The 14,419-nt window shown below is 49.1% G+C and overlaps 1 long non-coding RNA gene across 1 annotated transcript; it reads right to left on the bottom strand.

Annotated features, from left to right (window-relative positions):
* Positions 1-2,119: 2,119 nt before the first annotated feature.
* LOC111845884 (uncharacterized) lies at positions 2,120-14,076 on the bottom strand. Its single transcript, XR_002838758.2, has 3 exons — positions 13,950-14,076; positions 2,490-2,566; positions 2,120-2,384 (listed from the first exon to the last, which is right to left on the bottom strand). It is a non-coding gene; the product is annotated as an uncharacterized lncRNA (long non-coding RNA).
* Positions 14,077-14,419: the final 343 nt, after the last annotated feature.

Below are 14,419 nucleotides of genomic sequence, written 5' to 3'. Positions count from 1 at the left end.
GCATTTTGCTGAAGGGGGCCGTAAACCTCGGGGGGGGGGACCCTCCCCTCGCCGCTATCCGTAGGACAGACTTATTTGAGCCTTTCGTTATGTCCTGCTCTCCATCACCGTTTACAGTGCTTTCTCCTTGAAAAGCTTCACAGAAAACGAAAAAAAAAACTTTCTAATCGAATGTTTCTCCTAGCAGATGGATAGCCTAGGCCCTTCTGCGGAGGGTTGATTCAGGTGCGGTATCGAGCTCCTTCCCGTTGCTGAACATCAGCTCTGCGGTGCGACCCTTGTAGCAGAATGCAATCAGAGCTCAGATCGACGGCAGAGACACGGCAGGACGCGGGATGAGAAGATCTGAACCACTCGCTGCTACATCTAAACAGCCAATAAGGGGTCCGGCAGACAATTCCGGAACTCCGAAAGCGGCGTGTAAGTTCAAGAGCACCCTCGGGTGTGTTCCCGCTTGCTGGCGGGCTTTAGCGCCGTCCCCTGCAGCAGCGTCCGTGAGCTCGCCGGTCCCTGGACGGCGCGTTTTCGAATCCGCATTAATGGCCCGTCTTCATGTTCAGAAGGTTTTCCACCAGGCGGGATGGCAAGCTGTACCAGGCGGCGTGGGGGTGGGAAGCAGGAACGGAGATTTTATTTGGATACAGGATTGGATGCTGGGCACCGAAACAGCGGGGAAAGATGATAAACACAGTCGGTTCGGCGTCAGCACAGAGGAAACACGGGATGGAAAAAGCTGTTGTCAGGTTTTTGGGAAGGCAGCAATGTGGAGCCCAGTGTAACTGGTAATCAGGCAGAGGTGAAGGGATCTCATGTCCCAGACTCCCAGCTTACAGCACTGATCCTGTATGCCCTCTAACTTTGCATGAAAACAATCAGCCGAATTAATACGCATAAATCTACAGGTGATTGAATAGTGAAGCATAATCGTTTATTAGTAATATGGCCTTTAGGGGGTCATCTGCTTTATCTATCCTTCCAGTCAAGTAGTTATAACCATAAGTAAATATTAGACAGCAGGAATGTAGCTCTGATAATATTTAATAACTGGTGAATTTCTCGCAGCTTTTTTAACGAAAAAGGTTACTGTTCGTGTAGGACAGATGGAAAATGGTGAGGGGGGGGGGGGGTGCGGTGGGGAAGAAGGTGTCCTTGGTGTCCTTGGTGTCCTCAGTAGGGTAGGGTGGGGGGGCCGTAAGCTGAGTCGCGGTGCAGGAAACCCAGATGTGAGAGGCAGAACTGGGCGGCTCTGGGGAGGTCTCAAGGAACAAACTGGGTTGGAAAAAAAAGTGAAAAGCTCTCGAAAGTGACAGTGCGGAGATGTTTCAGTCAGTGTGGCCGTGCTTCAGAAAAAAGGACGGAACCGGTGTGCAGAGAGGTCGAGGCCAGCCGCTTTCAAAATGAAACGCTCTTGTCTCTTCAGATCTCCTTCTGAGGTCATGTTTCCTCATAAATAGTCATTGTTTCTAGATAAAGGCTCTTGCCGTATATATATTTCACGCTAGAGTATTTGACACAGATAGCAAGGTGTCTCCCATAGATATTTTCTGCTTGTAAAAAAAAAATAATAATAACACCACCAAGAGTAGCGCAAAATAATACAGGCATTTCGTCGTCTTTTACCGAAATGCTGATGGCCAGGCCTCACCGAGAGGGGGCTTCTAGCAACAGGCTGACGAGTGGATAAGCCACACAGGACCAGAGGGAGAGTCATACACAAAGAGTCTGCAGGGCTAATTACAACAACAACAACAACGACGAGACACAACAGGGAAGCTGTTGTGTGTCTTTTGTACTCAACGGGCCTAAATTCCACATGTAATGGGATGGAATATTCTAGAAACCTGAAGAAATTATGTGTAAATCTTCATCTCTGTTATCTTCCAGGCGATTGGCCCCGTAGCTTTGTCAAGCTAGCTAAGGGGATATTGTTCTGCACCTTATTCCTCTGTGGAAAAGATATACAATTTGCACTCTGAAAACCCGCCATTAACATTTCGGGAAAAGGTGTCATTCACATAAATGCATGAAAAGGAATAAAAATGGAACGTGGTTTATGTAGCGACATGCGTAGTATGGCATGTAGCTAAACTAGAGTTATGGAGTTTAATCCATTTTAGCTTTGGTTCAGTTGATGTGGAGCAGCATAAACTCATTTTGGTGTATTCTGGCTATCGGAGCTTACCTTTCGGACAGTGTAGTTATTTATTCGCAAGTTTCCTTCGTGAGGCTAACTCACGCGGAGCTTTAAGGAGGGAGTGACAGCTTCCTGGGTCACCTCTGTTGCCGGGCTCCGGGGCTCAGTTTCCGTCGCGTCGCGGTCAAACCCCCTTCAGTCCTGCTTCTTTGACGGCATAAGCAATAGCCTGGATGACTATATGCAGCTGCTACGATTAAAAATAAACCAACAGGCTGTTAGGGAGGAGAAACTGGGAGGGGGAGGGGTGACACCAAGCCCACCCCAGTAGAGAATGTAGCTACGGAAGCCTCACCTGTGATCACGCCTCACGTGAGGACCGCGCTTGGTTCGATGGCTCAGGTGACGATCGTCAACGTAAACTGCCGGTTACTGGACATGGGAATAGAATAATGATGCATTAAACCATAATAAATCTGAAAGCTGTGATTATAGAATAATTATGCTCCTCACTGCACGATGTACTAATCTGATTAAGGTGTTTGATCCCCAGATTATCAGGAATATCGAACGGAGATGCAGCGGGTGGACACAGGAGCGATCGTTCCTGCGATTCTTCTGGCATTAGGATTCGGGCGGAATGAGGCCGGATTTGTTTTCCATTCCTGCTCCTGCGGTGAGCCCGGACGGCTCGATACCGTGACCTCTTGTAGGAGTCTCCGGCATTCTGATGCCGGCCGCTCGCAGCTTGTACAATTTTTTTTTTTTGTTTTTTTTGCACATTTCCCACAGCTCATTAAAAATAACACGCGGAGAAAAGCCTGCGCTGCCCCTGAATGCAAATTCCGGGTCGGTAAAGGGCCACGGTCTGACTAAACCTGACGTGAAGGCTGTTTAAGGCGTAGGGATCATTTAAATCTTTTATTTAATTTCCAGATTTCAGGATCGATTTCACTTTTACGTGGGAGACGGAACAGGAGCTGTGTGGGAGTGAGCAGATCACTCTGTGTCGGATTTTGTGGAGAATTTCCGGCTCTCCTGGGATGATGGTTGCAGACTGATACCATCCGATGTGTAGAATGCTAAAAGGACGTCTGCTAACAGCAGGTGACTCAGAACAGCTACAGAAGGTTGTAGTTCTGCCTTCTCAGAAGTAAGGCCTTATAAATAATCGTTACAATAAATTTTGTATCAGTTGTGTTATGAATATAGTATTTTATTGTTCTTCTTACCTCGGTAAGGTGGTACTTCACAGATATTCAGGCCTGTCGTACTCACAATGTGGGTTTAACCCTCAAGAGAACAATGATTTTTAAATATGAAGTGCAATTTGCCTGATATTCAAAGCAGACTATACAGCGAGCCGTCTAGGAATTTGATCCAAGTCACCAGGGATGCGGGGGAATTGGCGCCATGGCGACGATGGAACTTGCATTTTCCCTGATCGCCGTGGTGAGATTAGCACCTTCCTTCTGAAAGGGGCTCTCATCCATCACTGGGGAGACCCACAAAAAAAGCCCCTTATTTCAAAGTAAATTGGAAATGACATTTAACTCACATCAAAAACAAATGCAATATTAAAATAATTCATAAATTCCAAACCTCATGTTTTGGTACGACTGACTGATTATAAGGTTTTTTTTATGTTATGGGATGAATGAATGTATGTATGCAATTTAGATGAATGAATGAAATAATAGATGCTTTTGCACTTTATGTTTGGGTCGCTGTGTAAGCGAATGCCTTGTTTTACAAGGGAAAAGCGATATTTTTTAATAGATGGAGCGGAATGTTTGTTATGCGTTCAGTTTATTTTTAATCACATCAGCAGATGACCCACCCCACAGCATAATTTAAAGTGTAACAGATTGGGGTTGACCTGCGAACGTGGAAGTATTGTCAGTACTGAGCTGATGCACTTGTGTAGATTATCCGTACGGATTACCGATGTGCGGACAAGCCGCCGGCGTGCCGTAATTAACAGATAAAACTGTTGGTTCATTAAAAGAACATGCAGTGTCATGCGTCCGGCGGTCAGGATCGATCAGCCCCCAACCCCTCCCCCCCCGCACCGCGATGCCGACACGGCATCCATCACTCCGCCTATTTATAGTCTTTTAATTAGCTCCGCACCCGAGCCGCCGCCTGGCCGCCGCGCTCTCAGGAACGCCGCTCGCCGCCTCAGAGCTCTGTCCCGAGACGAATGACACCGAGGGCACAACGAGGGAGGTGACAGTCCGGAGAGACAGTGAAAAATAATAGCGGGTGCCAACAATGGTAATGTCACCTTGAAATAATGGCCGCCATTCTTCAGCGTCTCCAAAGTCACCCCACGTGCTCGTTTGAGCATCTCCGCTCACTATTCGAATTGCATTAGGTGGAGACAAAACCCCCAGTCAAATCCCTGTAGTAGCTGGCTGTTTGGTGAGTCCCTTTGTATTTATTAATAATGGGTGCATTTTTATACCACTCTGGCTGCTCCTGGGAACCACTACTGGGACCTGACTGTCCTGCCGATGTGATACTGTGACCTGTATCAGTGTAAGTGACCCTGGCATCGTTGCCAAGGTTACCGTTACCTTGTGAGTTAAAGGGGGGGGGAGGGGGATCGGGGGATGGGCCATTCTAGAGGTATAATGGTATAATTGGCTGATCCGTTTGTACTGAAGAGGGGCGTGTCTCTGCTCCTCATGTCGATGTAAAGGTCCCGTGTCCTGATCTGAGGTCAGTTGACGTGCAGCATGGGAATAAAGCCAAGGTTATTCTACTGGAGGCCCTCCTCACTGCACGGTGACCTTATTGGAGACCCTCTGCCCTGACGGAGGTCCACGAGGGATCGTTTGGAAATGACCCGCAGCCTGAGATGAACGCCAGGCAGGGTCAAGAACCCAATCCGCGTTTCCGGTCACCACCGTCCGACCTCGCTGGCTCCTGCCTGCCAGTTTGTGACGGGGGGGAGACTAAGACGTCCTGCCAGAGCACACACACATCCCTGGGTCAGGGCAGTCTAGGTCTTCCCGCATGTTCACCCCCACAGAGATGGCAGTGAGTATGCCCCAGCCACCTTGGAAGTTATCTCATTTAAATAACTTAAGACACGACCAAAATGGGAGGAGGTGCAGCCAAGGTGAAGCCTTCGATCGCGGCTGCCCCCCCTCGACCTGCCTGTCCGGGCAGGTGTCCACGCAGGTCCTCACAAAAACAGAGGGAGCAGTGGAAAAAAAAAACAGAGAATAATGACGCCGCAAGTGAAATATGTTGCATTATCATGGGCGCTGGAGCGTAGCGTCTCTAAGACACTCTCCCTCCTTCAGGATGCCAGCGGGTCAAGGGAAAATCGTTCATTAACTACCTGGCAGGCCGGTTCAGAGAGCGATAGAATTCACAATCAGAGGGAATGATCAAAGAGCAAAATCCCTGGCCTAATATATGGAACTTCACATTTACATTTGATGACTGCTTCTTCTTTAACCGTCTTCGTTAAGAATAACAACGTCATGGCCCAGCAGCGTAATTATAAGCGCTCTTCAGCTAAATGAATCTTGTCGTGTTTCGGTTTGCGGAAAGGTTCCAGCTGTGGCTCTTCTGAAGCACCCAGTACTAAGGAAATAGTTGGCCGTCCATAACATCCAAACGTTCATCTTCCTGCTGGGTCATGGTGAGTCTGGAAACACGTGCCGGGAAGCACAAAGGTAGGGCTACACTCTGGAGCGGGTGTATGTGATGTCGGTAGACTGTCAAAAGTCAACAAACTCACAGTCCAACTTCAGTGGCCGCCTTATGGATAAATTTCACCCTGAGGCATGTTTTCTGGAAAAATCTGACGGCTGGTTGAGTAGGCTAAGAGCTGGAGCTTGTGGGCTTTGGGGTATAACCTCCCGTCAGACCACTTAACCAAGTGGAATCGGCCAGATGACAACCGACGGACAGCGATAGTTTGACACTTGTTTGCTTTACGTGCAGAAAGGCCCGAGAAATTTTACTGGTGCAACAGGCTAGCTTCTAAATTTAGCCACTTCCGTGCTGTGATTGTGGCAGATTAGGGCCTTTAAATATGTATCAACAGGATGCTGAGTGATTGCCCAGTGCATCATCTCAGTGGTACCACACACAGGCAGTGGACTGATTGCAAGATAAGAGGGAGACCAATCAATGGGAGATTAAAGGTGGAGAGCTGAGGGCAGATTTAGGCCCGACGCTGCGAGCTAGATGAGGGCTTTGTGCAAATTGACGGTCCGACGCTCGGATGACGGCACGCGGCTGCTGGGATACGCTGCGTAAGCGCCGGACCTCGATGAGACGGCACCGCATCTTGTTACACACGCCGTTCGCCGTGTCAAGGGCGTTACACACAGTAAACTATCCTCTCAGTGTGCTGACAGAGTATGTAATGATTATAAGGGTTCATAAGCTGTTTCTGTCTAGGTTACTCGCTGTGTGTACACTGTTAAAATTCCTGTCGTTTTCGGAGTCGGAGAGCATGAATCTGCCACCAGGGGCCGCCGACGATAACAGGGTGGCAGGAAGTCGATAAAATGCATTAACTGGGTATTGGTGTTAGGGGATACAAACAGCGTCTATTTTTTACCCCCCCCAAAAAAAAACAAGTGTGGAGCAGCCTCAACAAAAGTGGAGAGACCAGAATAAAATTGTTTCTATGAGGTTTAAGTTCTCAGGATTTTTAATAAGTAAACAAGGCAGAACAGACTTAGCTCAGACGGCTGTGAGTGTATACAGTGTATGTGTGTATATATAGATTTTTCAACCACTGGGAAATATTAATTTTATAACAATCCTGTTTACACACCAAAGAGCATATTTACTCTCTATACACCAGCAATGTCAACAGCCGTGTTTCTGTTTACTTTCATCTGTAAATGAAAAACTGTCACCATGGGTTTTTATTGAAAAAAGGTTATAATATGAAGAGTGCTATATATGGCCCCGTCAAGCAGCTGATAAATTATGGGATGTCAGTGCTGTGTAAAAATGCCCCACCCCCCCCTTTGTTCTTTTCACTACGGGTCATGTGGTTTCATTTTCCACCCATTCCACGGACGTATTAATTTTATTTAACCTCATGTTCGCGATTAGGCGTACAGGGGCTGCGTAGCTGGTGAATGACATGTGACCATCGGCGGCCTATCGGAATTAACATCGGGCCCGGGAATGGGATCAGGTCCAAGGCAGGAACGCCCAGGATGCCGGGAAAGCGGCCAGAATGGGCCAAACGTATCGGGATGAGTCCGGCCGACGGCGCTGATGAAGCAGTCATGGTTGTGTGCCCCTGTGGTGACGCTCAGAATCGGATGGACCTTTCGTGTGGGCGGACGCGGGCAGAGGCTAGATCTAAGGTGGACGACTCTAATGAGGTCCCCAGTGAACAATAGTCAGAGTGATGTAAGGGGGAAAGAAAGCAGAGGATTAAAGTTAGGGACAGACTCTGATTAGCTGTAATCCAGGACTAAATTAAACATTTGGACAAGGCGGGTCTCCAAAAGCGTGATTTGCAGAAGGCCCTCAGCGTGTTCCAATTAGCAGGCCTTTCGCCGCTTTCTGTGGCCGGTGTCCGAGCAGGTGTTGTTCTACCCTGTGACCCAAGGACCATCCTGAATTGCCGGAGCAGTGGGACCAAGAATCCTTCATAGTGGGACGAGGCCGTAAGGCTATATTTGGTAGTTAAGCCTCCGCCGAATTGAGCCTCAGCAGACTAGCCACATGTCCGTGGGCCCCTGGGCGAGGCCCTTAACCCACAGATCTAGGGGGGGTGCATGCTGGCTGACCCTGTGTTGGGACCCCCCAAGCTTGCTCTCACCTGTGTATATGTCTGTGTGTCTCATGGAGGGCAAGATGGCGTAGATGAAAAGAGAATTTCCCCATGGGGACCAATAAAGCATCTCTCTTCTATCCTCTAAGAGAGAGATTCCTTTGCCTTCCCAGACCCCATCACTGCTATGCTAATGAAGGACGCCAGCCACCTGTATGCGGCATAGAGACTATTGACTATATTTTTACAACAGTGTAAAGTCACAGTAGAACCTGCTTTGCTCACCATCACCTGCTGAACAGTTAAAATAAGAAGGTAGAAACCGCTGTGGGAAAGTGGTGCTTTTTCTACCTGAAGTAAAGTCCCAGCAGCCTAGATTGCTGCAGTTTTTATTTTTAAAAAAGTCAAACTGTTGACTCAGGTTACGCTGATTCAGCGATATGGCACGTATAGAGCAAGGTCAATGGCCTGTTCCACGCTTCCACAGATAAAGGGGACTCTTCCTCAGCGTACCCCATTACCGGAACCTGAATCCAGGACAGAAACGAGGGAGAACGAAAACGAATGGCTTGCCGTGGGAGACAGGAACCGGTATCACTTTAATTATATAAAGCCAATAAACGACGACCTGTAATTAGTGCATCCTTTAAAATAATCATATCTCAGATGTTTGATGGAATGCCGATTTGCAGTTACGTAACTTTGCAGCTAGGGGCAGGGGGAAGCATCTGTACAGTTAAATATTGATACCGTATCGAGGATTCGGGGTTGTGTTTATTCAGTGTACCGCGTTCGTTTGCTTGATTTTTTTCTTGGAATTACAGCGGGGCTCATTATCATATGGCGCTGCAGGAAATGGGAAGCGTTTCTCACCATCCCAGGCAGGCTGGCTCACGGGCGCGGAGAACAGGTCTATAAATGGATGTAAAATGCCACATTCTGTGAGATCATTTTGAAGGGGAGGTAGGGATAGGGGGAATAAATATGTCTGACCTAGCCGGTGATCTAAGCATATCCTGGGCCAATTAGTGCAGTTTCAGGGTATTCTGACCTCCCATTTATATCTACTCTCTTATCGCACAGCGGTGAGGATGGAGGCAAACCCCCACCGGGGCGATCATAAGGCCGACGTTTGATCATCCTGCGTTTCCTGCTGTGAAAGTCTGTGTCCCCCCCCCTTAACCTCATCATTAAATGTCATTTTTCTCCGGTCCTATCCCCATACCAAAGGCTTCATCGCAGCCTCGACGCCACTTCGTTTAGAGCGGAAGATTAGGGTGGAGTTTCCTGCGTTTTTTTTCCAGCACGTTCTGATTCCCCTCGTCCGCTGTTCCGGGAGGATGCTGCTGTTCTACTGTAAAACTGCATTTCCGGGAACATCGATTATTATTGTTCCGCGTCTGTTTTTATTGCGGCACTTTTCAAAAATAATTTCACATTGTCTGGGAATAAATTATGCAACAGGAAACTGTAATCTCTTTATTTTGAGTCTTTTTCAACTTCAAAAGAGCGCCTCTAATTCCTGTGGGTCAAACTGACTATGTGAGCATTGTGTAGATTATATAAAAGAAACATTAATTTTTAAATGATACTAAAAAGGAAATGGAAGAAACAATTGTCCTAAGTTTATTGTCTCTGTCAGCAATGAGCTGTACGCATGTCTCAGCGCTGCTGTGCTTACGTCAGAGATTCCCAGGTAAGGGGGAGTTTCTGAACGTGCCGGGTTTTGGAGATCTCTCGTTGCCATGGCGACTGATCAGCCGCCCAACGCCCACAGCGCCCCCAGTTAATGAAATCCAGCTGGCCCTGTTCGGACTGATTAGGGATAAGCACGGCCAGCTGGGAAACGCTGAAGTCTTGGGTTGGTTTCTAATATTATTAATCCTTTCTCTTGTTAAATAAATAGTGTCCTCTTTGATTTTGTGAAATACCTTTTGGAAATATTTGTTAAAATATCATATAACGCAGTGTGAGCGTTTCTGTTAAGTGTGGCCGTCCCAGGCTGACCCTGTCATCTCCTGTTGTTTTAGCTGGATTCTGTCAATAATAACTTGAGTCAGAACCCTTAGGTACAATGTATATTTGTTATTTTGTTAAAGCACCTCATGAAAGATAGATGTCTCCCTGATTCACTGCATATGGTGTATGTGATACCACAATTCCTGGAGCACTATTTTAAAGAATGTTTTCCCTTTTTCTTGATTTGCTGGTGCCATTTTCAATCGTTTTATGAATAAAACAACGGCTCGCGGTTGCGTGTTACAATGCGAGATATGAGGTTGGTTAGTTTACGGGCTGCTTAGAGCTGAGTGACTGAATAAGCCTCTTCCCTGGTGATTATAAGGCTCTTCATATCACGGGGCCTTCCTGCCAGACTCTCCGCCTCTTTGCGCGGCATCTTGTAGCTCGTGATGCAGGAAGACACCTAGCTCAGTGATCAAACGCCCAGCAACGCCTGTCCTGCAGGTTGAAAGTGGGCGTAATTAACTGTTGGGTAATACGCGATGCTTAACAATGCGCTTAAATAAGCCTTAGCGCTGGAGTGCCAAGCCTCCATTATGACCCTCCAGTGGAAAATGGTGTAATTATGACAATTGATGGGGAAGTATGAATGTTACACGGACGCGCTTTTCCAGCAGTGTGCCTTGTACGCGTTTGGATATTTCGGCGGTGACTCAGCCGCCCGGCAGTTCGTGCGCTCACACGCGCGCACACGTGTTTTTAACTTGTCAGGGTTGCACGTATCATAAGAGGGCTGTAAATTAGCATGAAGGCGCCACTTGTCCTTTCAAAACCCGTCAACCCTCCCGAGATGAATCTGCTTGGCGGAAGGTGCCGGGCGGCGCGGTCGTCATCGTCCTTTAAGGAGGCTCCTGAGTAGGCATCGAATCTGTTCTTCTGGACGACGTGTCATGGTTTGGAGGATGGGGCGCACAGTGAGTCAGGGCTGAGGGGGAGGGCGCCCATGTTTCGAGTTACGGGGGAGCTAAGGGGGGAGCTGGGCTCCCCTGAAATGCTTAGGGGGAGTGTGGAGAGCAGAAAGATGACGCCTGTGTCCTTCCGCTTTTTCATTTGTGTGTTTTGTTTGCTCTGATTAGGCTATTAAACGTCTCGCGTGATTTTCATGCCGTCATTGTGCCCACTGGTGTGTGTGCGCGTGCGTGTGACTCGGGAAGTCGTGGTGCACGCCAGGAGAACAGGGCTCCTCCCAAAGCCACTGTGTAATTCGAAACCCTGAGGGCACCGTAAGGGTTACAGTAGCCAATTAGGGCAAGTCCTTCATCTTCAACAGCAGCTCCTGCGCCTGGACCTGGAGCCGGATCAGCTCACAACAGGTGGATCCATTGCTGCGCTTGCAAGGAGGGTACGAGCGCAAACTGAATTAGTGCATCTTTAAAACTCCTGCACAGGCTGATAAATGAGACGTTATGCCGGCTGGTTCAGAGCACAATAGGAGCAATAGACCGAAACCCTCGACATGAGATTTCAGGAGTCGGGTCTTCCGGCAGTTTCCCTTCGTCCGGAATGGCGCCACAGCTACACCCAACTAGAAAGCCCCCCCCCCCCCACACCAATTAGAGGCACGTGGGGGAAGGGGGGCCCAGAAGATCATCTTTGCACCAGCCCACCCGCAGTAGGAGAGGGAGTTTCAGGCCTGGCAGAAAAGGACCATCGCTCCCCATTCCAGGAAGAGTGTGAATACATAATTAAACACAGATGCATAATTAACATATCCATTTGTCCCTGGAACGCGACGCGCTTCCTTGCGATGCCGGCTTCTGATGGGGGGGGGGGGGTACTATTCTCAGCTCTCCTCCGTGTCGAGGGGTCTCCGGCAAGGCATTCCGTTCGACTATGAGGTGTCAGTTCACCGTTGGGGGGGGCTCACTACGCGACCTGCACCATTTAACGTGCCCGCGAGGAGGGGCAGCCCGTGTCAGGGGGGGGGGCATTTACGAGCCATGGGCCCCGGCGAGCTTCAGCACGCATGTTTTAATCATTAATGGGGTTTGGCCCCCGCACCGGCTAACAGCGGGGAGCAGATACGAGTCGCTTATGGAGCGGGATGTCGGCGCTGCGGCCGCCCATCTGTCTCCAATAACCGCTTATCGAATTAAGGCTGCGGCGATCCGGAGGGACTCCCCGGGGGGCACCGGGGCGGGGGGGGAGGGGCGACACCTGCTCGGGATCGCGGGCCAGTAGGTGACAGGCCACTCTCATGCTCAGCCGGTCAGGCGGATATCTGCCGTAACGGTGATCAGCGGCTGGGTGGGAGGGGGGGCCAAGGTCCTGGAGCAGACCTACGCCGACACACGGGCACGACACGCAAACCCCGCACGCGCGCGGCCAACTGGCCTGCAGTGTGTTTTCCGGAATGATCAATCGGCACACATTACATTAATCATTATTTTCAGCACAGATCAGAACCAATTAAATATTTTAGTTTTATTTTTCATTTGTCAGGCACGCCGAGCGCCAGTACTTGGTTTGCTACTTGAGAGGAAATAGTGCCCCCTGTTGGTATGTAATCTCTTAGCATCAAAAAATATTACCATCCCATTCTAAGTGTCCTGCGGGTCAGTCTATACCCCAGTGTACGTCATCTGGAATCAGAAAAATATTTTACAATCCTACATTATTGTCTTTGTCACAGAAAACAGATTATACTGAAATGTATTCAATATCTCACAGGCTAAGGAATCCAAAGAAATAGGATAGGGATTTTTTTTTTTTTGAACGTTTGAAGGTTTGGATCGTGCACTGGGATGCAGAATACGCGCTTTGAGCAGTGCATGTGGAGCCTGACTAGCAATGCGGTCTTCAGCCAAGTGCGGGATATGCTTTCTGAATGAAGAACGAGCATCCGCCCTCCCCAGAGATCGCTCTCAAAGTACACGAGGAGCAACAAATACGTTTCTGAGCCGCCGTTTAAAAGAAGAGCTCGAGAAACCCCGCGACTTGCTAAAGATGGAGCAAAAGCCGAATTAATTTATCGCCGATGTATATGGCTGACGACGGCCGCAGTCCACGCTTTCGAAAGAGATGCCCGGAATCTTCGAAACTGCTGACTCAGAGTTTTATGACAGACGTATACTACTTTCATGTGTGACCTTTTTAAAACACTTGGTAACTTAAATGCTGCAGTGCTGGGGAAATTAACTGCTGTTCATTATGACTGTACCGGGAATATCAGGATGTGACCTAAAGGCATGCCCCGTTTTAGCATGCAGGCCGGACGCCTAGCGGAGAAGCTCCATTCCTGTCCTGCGCCGTGTCTCGCATATTAAATCGCTTCCTTAAATAGCCCAACGTTCTCGAGCCCGTCCAGTGAGCCGCTGGGACCGAGTCAGCACTTAAGCGTCACGGGCGAACCGAATCTCGCACCTGCCTGACAGCCGTGGCTCCCCAGAACATTCCGGACATGCGAGAGGTGTGGCCTCTTGACGCACTGGTGGGACTATGGGGGTCCGGTGCTGATATGAGCCACGGCGGGTCACCGGCTCCCCTGTCCTGGGGATGAAGCCACCCTTCCGGGTTTCCCCGCCCACTAGGTGGCGATGTAGGGGGGGGGTGACGTAGCTGAGGTTTGTGTCTTCAGCAATGCTGCATTTAGCACATTTGATATAACCGCCCCCTCCCCACCCCCACCCCATCTTGTTGTTGTTAGCTTCACATAGATGTTAATGAATGGTGCTTGCCATGCCGATAGCGGGTAGATCTCAACTGACACCCCTGGCTGATATGTCAGCAGTGGGGGAAACCTCGGATTATTATGGGCTGTCTATCACTGGGTGACCTAATCTGCTCCTCATTAATTTCTCTTGCTTCTTGTTGGGTGAAACTTGGCAGTGATTGACAGCTTTCGGTTAATCCAGTCCGCCATAGGTTCCGAACCCCCCCGCCCCACCCCAGTCAACGCGGGCCGCTCGACTAAAAATCACACGGTACGAGCCGTCGAGGTCTGACATGGATAAGCAGAACAGCCCATGATTGGACTTGTTCAGTTTAACGCCAGGTCTTTCAGAGCCGCGCTTGTTCCTTGATCACCTCATTTAAGCATCCATCCATCTTCAAGAAAACCGATTTTCGAGCCGCTGACACGTTGATTCCGGGGGCCTGTCCTAGAAAGCGCGGGTCACGGGGTAAACAGTGCGCACCGGGCGAAAGATCGCACCATCACGAGGCACTTGCAGAATAAGAGAGGCTTGGGGTCACCTCTTCATATGCTCCACATCCTGGAACGGCACCAGTAGTACCTGGATCAAAGCTGAATGGACACTCTACAGGAGAACACTCCAATTCTACACACAGAGCAGATATATGAACTCGCTGCCCAGGCGGTATTAAGGCAACAGCTCTGCTAACGCGAACCACGGCTCCGGCCGTTAGTGAAACATTCTCTGTTTATTTTACGTGCCCGTACTGATATAAGCTTCCCGTGAAGGTCTGCACCCTGCAGATCACACTGAACTCCGAAATAGCATTTTTACAAGGCAGAGCGTATTAACTATTCATTA

This window comes from Paramormyrops kingsleyae, chromosome 4 (genome assembly GCF_048594095.1).
Source record: "Paramormyrops kingsleyae isolate MSU_618 chromosome 4, PKINGS_0.4, whole genome shotgun sequence".
In the NCBI taxonomy this organism is placed as follows: domain Eukaryota; kingdom Metazoa; phylum Chordata; class Actinopteri; order Osteoglossiformes; family Mormyridae; genus Paramormyrops; species Paramormyrops kingsleyae.
This window is presented reverse-complemented; position numbering and strand designations above follow the sequence as displayed.